Source organism: Manis pentadactyla, chromosome 7 (genome assembly GCF_030020395.1).
Source record: "Manis pentadactyla isolate mManPen7 chromosome 7, mManPen7.hap1, whole genome shotgun sequence".
Classification (NCBI taxonomy): Eukaryota; Metazoa; Chordata; class Mammalia; order Pholidota; family Manidae; genus Manis; species Manis pentadactyla.
Window position 1 is genome coordinate 117,789,446 of NC_080025.1, and position 11,678 is coordinate 117,801,123.

Here is an 11,678-nt window from a genome sequence, read left to right on the forward strand (position 1 = left end):
AAGATAGTCTCTGAAAGCTGAAATCATGTTAATTCCAATTATTGTGCCAACTACATATATTAACTCTTGATTATGAACTTAGTTTAAACATTCTAGGAAAATCCTGTGTTTTCAAGACAGCTTATTCTATTTCTAAAAATGAAGGAGTAGTTTAAGTGGCATCATACACTTAGATAGCTAATTTCTTTGAACACAGTTTCTTGGGGTGGTCAAAATTCCTTTCTGTTCATTGCAGTGAGGACTCCACGTTGATTTCTTTATAAATTATTGTCTTCTTTTTGCAAAAAGAGGATAATAATTTATAAAGAAATCATTATAAAGAAATCATTATATAATTTATATATATAATCAATTTAATCATATATATAATTCATATAAAGAAATCATTATAGAAATGACAGTGGCCCAGATGACCAAAACATTCAATGTTCTTCTTCCAGGTACCTTTGGCAGATTCTTCATGCTGGAGCATAGGGGTTTTGATCAGGTATCTTGAATATACAAGAAAATGACATAATTCTCACCAGAGTTCCTCTTTTCATTAAGGAGAGGAAACAGTACTATCTAACTCTGAAGGATATGCCTTTCATTCAACAACTTTCTGGTGTCCCTTGAAAGATACTTAATTTTGGCCAAGTTGAGGTCTTGTGGGATTTACAAGGCTCTTTGGAGCTCTGTCAGGAATATACTAAGAAAAGCATTTCATATTTCAGTTGGCTGCATTTGAGTATGGAAAGTCAGAATTCTCAAAATTTAACACTGGGAAAGGAGAGAGGGCTGCGGTGTTTTAGGAGGTACATTTGAGATGATGACTATAAAAATCAGTACACAGTAGAGGTCATATCAGCTGGGGTTCTCAGGTGAAAACAACAGAACCCTATCATACTAGTTCACACAATAAAGAATGTATTCAAGGATATCAGGCAGCACACAAGCTCTCTGGGAGTTCATTGCAAGGGACCTTGGAAGCTACGGAACCACCAAGAACGCCCAGAGAATACATTCTGGTTAATCCCGCAAAGACTCTGTTACTGCTGCTACTCAGCACAGACACACAGCCTGCTGTACTGCTGCTTCATACTTGATTCTAGAAGTTCATCGCTGCTTTTCTGCAAGCCAGGTGTCTCTAAGGTTATCCTTTCCAGAGAATGAATTCCTTTTGGTACCTGCTTCCTCATGTTGACTTCTTTCTATATAGAAATCTCATGTAATATATCTGACTGTCTTTACATTAGCTTCAAGAAAAGCCAGTAAAGAGTTTCTGACTTCGACCCTAAGGATGTAGGGACACAATAAGGGAAACACTCCAAATAACAAAAAGATAATTAAAAAGACACTAGTCACACCTTAAAAGTAAACTTTTTTACTTTCTCTGTACCCTCAGTTTATGCAGGATATCAGGCCCCAGGAAAGATACCTTTAATATCTTGTGGGACTTACAGATGAGTCTCACCCATGCTCATAAACAAATCTAGATTGTTACCACATAGGGGCAAATTTGGGTATAATGTGTCTCAACATTTCTGGCACTACATTCTGTTAAAAGAGTATCAGTGAGGTCTTGATTACTCCACAAATTCTCATAGAACTTTTACAAAAATGTATCTTTCAGTTTTTAATTATAACCAGGTCTGTGTCTTCACCATTGACTTCAGACATGAATCCCATAGGCAGTGGGTCTTGGGTAAAATCTAAGCGACTGTATACTGCATTTAGAACAGTACTGCTCCTGCACCTATTATCACTGAGCTTCCTTTTTCCCTTTAGATGACTTATTACCAACAGATGCCTCAGTCTCTTCAGCAAGTAGACCTCTAATGACTTGCCCCCTCAATTCACCTAATTCACCAGGACATTTCTGAATCCTCCTTAGACATTAGCATGCTCTCTCAGCTTTTGTATATCTGGAAAGTCTTTATTTCACATCACTTTTTTGAAATACATTTTTGCCAGATATAGAATTCCACACTGATAGTTTACTTCTTTCAGTAATTTAAAGATGTCACCTCATTTTCTTCTGGCCTGCAATTTTTCTGATGAGAAGTCTGCTGTCATTCTTATATTGGCTCCTCTGTATGTGATGCATCTCTTTCATGTCTGGGAGTTCTTAAGATTTCCTTTTGTTACTAGGTTTTAGTAACTTGAATATGATGTACAGAAGTGTTATTTTGTTTATATGCTTCTGGGGGTCATGAACTTCTTTCAAAAAATAAGATGAAATAAAGACATTTTCAGATTCATAAAAACAGAGAGTTTGTTGCCAACTAGACCTGCACTTAGCTGTATGAAGGCAAAGGTTTAACAAATAGCTTGTCAGGAAAACAGCCTAGATTTAATGTATTTTCTAATTTCCATGGTGTAAATAATCCTGCTACGGCCAATTTCAACTTACCAACCAGTAGTCTCTGAACACAGAGTCGGGGAGATGCACATAACTGCTCTTGCAAGCCTGTATGAGTTGCCTCCAGTACACCATCGCCTGCACTATAAAAAATATAAAGGAAGTTCCTTCAGAAAGAAAGTCCTTTAGGCAGAAGAATGATTATACCAGATGGAAACTTGTATTTACATAAAGGAATGAAAAGCATTAGAAATTTAAAAAATATATGCAAATATAAAATACTCTTCCCTAATTAAATGTTTTGCTTTAAAAGATAATTGACTTCTTAAAGCAAAAATAACAATGTGTACTGCAAACACTAGAGTAACCATTAAAAAGGAACAACAAAGGGACACAGCTAATAAAATAATGGAGGAAAAAAATAGAATTATAGATAAATTATTTCATAACCTCCTTGCCCTCCCAAAAAAGGCAGGAAGAGAGGAAAAAAGAAACAAAATAGATAGTGCAAATAGAACACCTAAGCCCAAGCATATTGATTATTATGTGAATTTTATATGGTCTTACCATTCCACTTACAAGGTAAAGATTGTCAGATTGCAATAAAATGAAGACCCAACTACATGTTTTTTAAGAAACTCACTCATACGTAATAAACCCCTAACAATATGTCAAAAGAGATACTTGTGCAAATCCCACTGAGGGTAACCGTTGATGATTTGAAGAAACTTTTATAATCTATGGTTTCAAGTTAACAGACAGTTTGTCAACTCATACCACCTGCTGGAGTTCAGTTAGGTACTAGGTAAAAGGATGTAAAAGATTATAGCATGTAATCTCTAAATTTAACCATAGATTGATCATATTCTAAGAAGAATGAAGAAAATGTACAACATTTTCTATTTGGATACAGAACATCTGGGTAAGTAATCCCAGTTCTACATTTTATTAGATGTATGGTTTTTGCTAAAGCATACCTCTCTGGGACTCAGTCTCCTTTTCTGTAAAGCAGTGGGTTCTCTCGGGATGTGGGGAGTCCTTTATCAGAATTTAAAAATATTTGTAAGACCACCTCACAACCCTCCCAGACTCTAATGTACTCTCAGGCTAAGTTGGCAGGTTCTATATAATCTGTGTATACATTTTGGAAAAGCTCCCAGTGATTCTGATGGAAAGCCCCCTCTCAACCCTATACAGTCTACCTACTAACTGAAGATCATTGAACTAAGTCATTTCTTTTGTCCCATCCAACTTTAACATTTTATGATTCTCTGCTTTGTACAAAATTTGTATTTGGGTGTTCTTCAAATGACCTCAAATTTGCAGCCACCTATTAGTGCAACACTGACAAGCCCCAGGCTTAGTTCCTTGGAATCTTGCCATTTTCTTTCAATTGGTAGATTAGAAATGACACTCTGTACTGTTGATTTACCTACAGATATTTTATTTCAGAGTGAATACACAGATGTAATAAAGAGTACACAGTAGATGCACATGTATTAGTTGTCCTTGCAATTCAGCTCACCACGGCAGAACTGCGTAGGGACTGTTCAATGCTGTCTTAGTCTAGGGTGGCTGGCATTGATCTGTTGAAAAATCAATGAAGTCTGTGCTTTGGAAAAGAGAGCGCTAAATTAGTTTTACTGGTTCACAAGACTGGAAAGTAGGTCATTGCCCAGCATTCCAGCAATTGCTGCTGGCTCTGTGGTAGGTTCAGAGGCAGATAGGGGATAGGGATGGGATAGCCACCCCGAGCCCTGGGGTCACAGGGAATGCGGCCCTGAGATTCCATGAGGAGCTAGCCAAATCAGTCTTCAAAAGGAAGAGGAGGACCTCTATATTCAGCCTTCATTCATGGCTACAGGAAATAATTTTCTGCCACAGCATATGGTTTGTTTTAGTTTTAATATGTCAGAGATGCTTCCCTTAATTATTTTTCCATTACTTTTTGCTTTAAAAAAAAAAAGACTTTTACCCATCCCTCCCTTGAGAGTGTTTGAGGATTCTGTATTATTTCATTTCTAACATGTTACATTTCAAAAGACTTGCAGAATTAAACCTTGGCAGAAAAAGGAGGCCTAATTAGGTAAGAGTGGGTCATGTTCTAATTTCTCATTTTTAGTCAGAATGAATGCCTTTTTAATTGTGAGGCTTTAGAATAAAGACTAAAAATTTTACTCTAATAATTATGAACATCACCCCCTCATGCATAGGTCAAAAGAGAAACTGATACAAATCCCACTGAGGAAGTCACTAATTATTTCAGAGGGAAGGAGACGGAAGGGAAAGTAGCAACGGGTCACAGGCAGGAGCAATACCACTGCAGTGGTGGCTGCCCTTTGTCAGGTAGTGTGTTACTCCTGTGGGCCTTGGTGAGGACCGAGACTGTATTTAACCAGGGCTCGACCTTCCTGAAACCAGGAAGTAGGAGAACATTTTCCCCTAACTTCACGTTTTGGTTCCCTTTTCACTTACTCCCAGTGCCCCCCCTTCCATTCTCCTCTTTTTCCCACACACCTGTCTGGCTCTCAGGGACCTATCAACAAGGCCACGACATAGCACAGCCCCACGAGGCCCCACTTAGAAAGTCAAATGGCAGTGGGGTCTGGAGATAGTGGTACTTTGGCCCTGCTGCCTTCACAGAAAGATCAAAAGGGTTGAAGGCAGAAAAACCTCACTCTCTGGTGATGGAGGGTTGGGAAATGTGGCAAGGGACAAGAGAGGCACTTGAACTGGTAGCTCGCTGGTGTTCAAGTATCGCTGCCTTTGTAAGGGTTTGGGCACAATATGGCCCCAGCAGTAATTTTGCTGTAATGTTGGGTACATTTTTCAAGAGAAGATGGTAGGGAAGGATAAGAATTTGTGGCAAGAGTGAAGGAAATCAGGCAGGGAAGGAAGAAGAGAGTAGTGAATGGTATGATACACACCCAGATCTCTCGGGAATGATGAACTTATTCCCTCAGCTGCTGGAACTGCTGAGGGGAGACAGTCCTTAGCTGTTAGTCCTCCTCAGGAATTGCCTTGGCTGAAGACAGATGCCTCCTCCCAGAACACCCTCTTCCCAGAGCAGACCACAACCAGTGACTGATCAATGCAGTAGCATAAGGACTTGGCTGCCTTTTCTCAATTCAAGACAGCTTTGAAGAGCCCTTCAGTGCCCGAATCCCCCATGGCGTAGAAGCCCAGCTTTTCCCTTTGCACACCTCTGTTCCCATCCCTTCCCAGGATCACTCCCTGATAAACTTCCTGCGTGTTAACCTCTGTCTCAGTCTGCTTCCCAGGAAACCCAACTAGCAAAAATAAACATTTACATTTTGCACTAGGGCTATGCTGACTTTCCTGCCTTCTGCCACAACCTAGTCAGAAGAGATATGGATCATCTGAACCTCCTGCGGAACATTATACTGGTCTATTATTTTGAGGACATCATGCCACTTAGACCACTGACATGAGAAATGGTAAATATTTTGGAGACTTTGGTATATTGTGCCTTTCATCTCCCACTACAAAAAATGAATCACTATATCTGATAGACCTCTTCAGATTCAGAGGCAGCATATTCCATACCTGGAAATAGTACTTTCACCTGTATATCAGGTGACACAATAGGCTGTCAGCTTGGAGTGGGTCCCAGAATAGGGAAGTGCTCTTCAGCTGGTACAGGCAAGTAGCCTGCTCTCTGGGCCACACAGATTAGCTGACCCTATGGGATTAGAGGCATCAGTGGTGGGGAAGATGCTGTAAGAGTTTATGGGAAGCCCTAGTGGAAATGATAATGCAGACTCCTAAGGCCATGCTGTGTGCAGAGAATTAAACACTTTTGAAAGAACAGCTTCTGTCGTACTACTAGGTAGAGATGGAATACCTGACAGTGGGATGTTAAGTGACCATGTGGCCAGAACTGTCCTCATGAGCTGGGCTCTGTCAACCTACTAAGCCATGGGTTTAGGGCCCCAGCAGTAATTTTTTATAGGACAGGAGGGGCACACCCTGAGCTGAGCCCAAGCAAGACCAGAATAGACCAGCAAGGTGTACAACTGATAGCCAGACCCGTCATATCATCCATCACCAATGCTCCAGGGCTTGTCCTTGAGTTCACAGCTGCAGGGGGAATCCCAGCTGATAGAAGACAAACTCCAGGCTTGGTTCAGAGATGGAATGGCTTGGAACTGGATGTAGGTCACAAGTAGAGGGTGGCTGCTTTACAGCTTGACCTCAATGTGCTCAGGGGGCAGCACTTGGGTGGGTGCAGCTGTTTAATAGACTTGATGAGCAAATAGAACTTGCCTAAGCTTATAATATATTCAGGCACAAGGGCAGTGGAAAATATCTTGGACAGCTGTTAAAGGTCCTAAGGGAGAAAAACTGTCAGGAGACAAGCAGGCATGAGGTTGAACACGTGGAGTGGGCACACTGCACGAGGAGTTTTGTATGCAATATTCGTTGGGGAGCCCCTGTCACACAGAAGGCACCAAACAACCATGGACCCAAAACAACTCAATTGACATCAACTACCTTCTGCCATTGGCCATTTAATGCTGACATAATAAGCACATGAGCGGAGTAGCCACAGTAGCAGGGCCCAATAATAAGAGCCTCGCAGTACCCACCTCTGCTTACCTTGGCTGAACTATCACTGCTGTTGCCAAATGTCCAAGCTGCCATCAATAGCCACGTCCCTGACACATATCATTACTGAATAAGCTAGCCGGTGGCAAATTGACTACGTTAGCCACCTTCAGGCTGGATGACCCAACCATTCACTTGATATAACTCCTGTTATGGGTTTCCCTTTCCTGCCCATAGGACTTATCCAAGGTCTTACAGAGTGTTTGATCCACTAGCATGTAGACCCATGAATATTGCATCAGACCAAGAGACCTACTTTACACCAAAAGAGGCCTTAGAATGGACACAGGAGCATATCACATACTTCACCCCTTGGAAAGTGCTGGCCTAATAGAGCAATGGATCAGCTTGATGAAGGCACAGGAGAAGCACCAGCTTAGAGGTGATACCTTGCCAGGATGGAAAATCTTCCTCTAGGGTACAGTGTATACTCTCAATCAGTGAGTCACCACCTTGTCAGGATTAGCAGAAACTGAGATCATGCTAATGCTACACAATGAGAACAGAAGGAAATACGTTTGGCTCCCAGGTTATTCACCTGGGTGTCTCTTTGGAGAGTAAGCACAGTCTGCAAAGGGCATGGCACTCAAGGGACTCAGACTCTTAGGGATGAGGGACTGAGTCCTGCCACTGAGTTAGCAACTGAGACCAGCAGGTGCTAGCTAAGGGTGAGGGAACCTAGAATGGACAGTAGAGGAGGGAGATGATGAACATCAATTGAGACCCTGAGACCAGCTATAACAGTGAAGGCTACATTTAACACCATGAACCTTCCTCTTAGAAGTTTATCCCAGAAAAAGGGTCTGACCAGAGTCCTAAAGAGCTGCTCCCAGTACTTACACAAAGAACTGGACCTGCTTAGTACAAGGTCACATTGAAGTAGATGCTATGATGCATTGCTCACATCCCCCTTCAGGAATGGTGGGCTTCTTCCCATAACTGCTGGGACTGCTATGATAGGATGGCCCTCAACTGTCAACTCTCTTCAGCATTTCTTCTCTCGTGGCCATGCTGCCTTCCCAGCACAAGGACATGACCCATGTGCAATGTCTGGTTGATACAAGACTAAAAGTGTCCGGTCCCCTTGCACCATTTTGGGGTAATTCTGGGGAGCCATCAAACTTCAAAGCTATGTCTTCACTGAGACTATAGCACAATTTCTGCTCCGATTGTTTCTTCCTTCCCTTCCCTAGGCATTGGTCCCAAGGGTATTTCCTAATGTAGCACACCAAACTTTGTCTTAGAGTCTGCCTCCAGGGAACCTGAGTGGTGAGAGGGAGCAAATACAAGGTGGGGGGCAGGGGGTGCATTACCAAGGTGACAGCAGCAACCTCCAAACATGTCTGGTTGCTCAGTTTTCACAAGACATGTCCAGAGACACTGTATGAAGGGACTGCACCTCAGAATGGTCCATGGGGGATGAAGAGAGGTGAAGAAGACAGAGCACTTAATTTCCTGGCCCCCTCGTTCCTCCCATGGGCCAAAGTCTGCCCCATTGGGTGACCCCACCTCCATACTTCTAAGTTGGGTCCCTCAGCCACTCCTGGGGACCACCGGTGAAGCCAGATCCTTCTCTCATCCAATCCAGTCAGTGCCTAGGTGCAGAGAGTTCACCTTGTCAGTCAGGGCTCCCAAATCTGTAGTGGTGAGGCAATAGCAGCCAGAATTTCTCACCACAGGCACGGCATGAGCCGTCAGTCATGCCACTCCAGTTGGAAGAGAGAGCAAGTGGCTGAGGAGACAGGGCTGAACAGGGGAAACTACGATCAGTACAACTAGTAGGGGTGCAGATACACATATGTCGTTTTTTCTGATGGACCTAGTTATATATTTATCCTATTATGAAGTATTTACTTCTCTTACCAACTGTGAGAGAGCAAGGAAGCAGCATAATCAGAGTGGCAAAAATAACAATCGTAGTAACAGTAATTGTAATAAATTATACGACTATAGTACTTTATAGCTAACAAAAATGGGAAAACATGCTTTCAAAGAGGAGAAAATGCTTTCGTCACTCACAAGCATTTCAATTTACTTTCTCTTTCAGCAAAGGAGAGAATTTGCTGGCTGGGATAAACTTGATTTCCTAGGCCAAGGAGGGCTAGGAAGAATCCATGAAAGCCCAGATATTGAAGGACATTGGAGGTGAAACAATCCAACCACCTCACTTTACAAATTAGGAAGCAGATCTGGAGAGGGAAAAGGAGCTCTGTGTCAGCTTTTATGTGGAAATGATTAAGAAAGAAGTGATTGTATTCACGTTAAAATTAAGTGGTGTCCTCATTAAAACTTCGTCTCTTAGGGAAGACCAGGCCTAGGTGGGGAGACTTGCATTTACTGAATCCCTATTATATGCCATGGATTCCACATTCATTATTTCCTCTAATTAACTGATTAATCTTCACAAAATCCTAGGAGGCAGATACCATCACACCTATTAATTAAGAAGTTTAGTAGCCTGCACAGGGCCAGATTAATAATTAGTACCTCCTGGCATCAAACCCTGATTTCTGACTGTAAATGTCACGTTCAGACAACAGCATTGCACTGGCTCCAGAAATGGAGCAGTTAAAGATCACTGAAGCCAAGAACAATGAAATCTTATTTTCATTTTAATACGCTGTTTCCACTTCTTTTTCATTTTTAGTGAGTTAAAAACATCAAAGATCGAATGATGGCTGGTCCCAAGTTCATAAAAGCTTAAATTTCTGTTTGAATCAATAAAACGCTGACGTAAATACCAGCAAAACACTCAGGAGAGACATTTCCAAACCTCCTCACCACCTCCTGGGTCAGAGTCACCCCCCCCCGCCCCCCACCAGTGTCTCCCTGTGTGAAATGAGGGTGTTCTGTTCCTCCTGGGTCTTCAAGTTTCCCTGTAGCTCTAAAGCCAAACCAAACCAAACAAAAAAAATAACCGCAACAGGCCTGAGCATTTCTTTTCTTTTCTTTATTTGCTGTTGAAGTTTACATGCAAATCTTTTGAACTTCCAGAAATAGGTACACCAATGGGGGAGTCGGGGGGCAGACTCACTGAAATAGGGACCCAGAGCATACACAGGAAGCACAGACGCTTCAGAAGAGCAAGTCACCTCTGCCCTCCTGCCTGTGGTGGTTTAGGTTAATTGGCTTATGCGGGCCGGCCGCACAGTCCACACGGGGCCTGGATGTACTGCTGTAGCACACTCAAAACTCAGGCACTGCCTGGGAAGGAATGAAGTTAGAGCCAACTACCTGATTTTTCTCTGAATGAAGTCATTGGCTTTTCCTTGCACATCTCTCTCTCTCTCTCTCTTATGCTTCCTATGTACCAGGCACAGTTCTAAGTACTTTACATATATTGATTTATTTAATCATTATTACAGCCCTGAGAAGGGCTGTCCTCATTGGATAGATGAACAGCTTGATACACAAAAATGTTTAATAAATATCTTTGGGCACACGGGAAATACATTTTGGGGCCAGTGCTTGAACCCAAGTAACTGGCTCAGGAGTCCCTGCTCATAACCACGGTGCTACTCAGTTACCAGTTAAAGTCATAAATTGCACCCACTTTGCTTCCTGCTTCCCGGTCTTGGCTCATTTGTTTACAAAGATCACTAAAAATGTTTGGCTCAAACCGAAGCACCTTAATCAGCTTCTAAGTCCATAAGACAGCTGCAGTGAAACTGCTAGTTCCTAACAACACTAGTTGCTTTGGACTGCTCAGCGTCACACTTGTGCTCCTATTTTATTGACTCATTTACTCTTCATTTCCAGATTCCAGCTCATCGGTAGCCTTCCAACCCTCCATATGCCAGCCACACCTGATGCCTTGCTGCATCTGCCTGCCTCTGTGCTTTGCCCGTGCTCTTCCTACTGTCTGTAATGCTCTTTTCCTTCCCTTCTATACTTTAGGAACATATTCCATCTTTCTGGCCCTACCATTCTAGACATCAAGTAGGAACTTTATAATGACTTAATTCTATGTCCTTAACCCCCTCTAGTTGACTTCTCCTGAGGAATATAACAATGTTTATGCTGCTATGTGTCATTTTCCATAAGATAACACAATAAAAACACTGTTAACTTATAAATACTTTACAAAAAAAAATTAAATGTGATCTGTTATCTGGTATTTATGTATCTAGTATTTAAAACATTAATAGTTCTTTTTAGGGGAGAGTTGTCCTGAGTTGAGTTCATAATCCTCCTACTTTTACTCTAAAACCTTTAACCAGAAAAGTGAAACTATGCACTATAAAGGCAATATATGAAAAAAGCACATGATAAAAATAAACTCATGTTATTGTGTGTAGTCCAATATAATTTGTCACAAATTGTCACTGAGAGCTAATATCATTGCCCTCTGTTAGCACTATGCCTGGTTAGAAGAGATTCACTTTCCCAGGTGTAAGAGTTTTGGAATTAAAGGGCATTCACAGTACAAGGCAGTTTATCTAGGACCTTAGGGAGTACCACAGAGAGATTACTCAAAACTTACCCAGTGAAAAGGACCCACATGACCTTATGGTTTTCTTGGAAAGAAGAGCCTGGGCTGTCTGAGAGCCTTCTACCCAGGTAGGATTGAATTGAGGATGGTCTGGCTGGTGTACTCACACTACCTTATAAACCTGGAGCGGAGACCTGACATACATACGCTACAGTTTTGTTTGGCTAACACTGCTGTGCCCAGAGAAAGACCTGATGAGGATCCAGGACAGTGTGG

The 11,678-nt window shown here is 42.0% G+C and overlaps 1 long non-coding RNA gene across 1 annotated transcript; it reads left to right on the forward strand.

The window, feature by feature from the left end:
- The first annotated feature begins 3,225 nt into the window (after positions 1–3,225).
- LOC130684389 (uncharacterized) lies at positions 3,226–11,227 on the forward strand. The gene is made up of 3 exons (XR_008998641.1): positions 3,226–3,263; positions 5,665–5,799; positions 9,018–11,227. It is a non-coding gene; the product is annotated as an uncharacterized LOC130684389 (long non-coding RNA).
- The last annotated feature ends 451 nt before the right edge of the window (positions 11,228–11,678 follow it).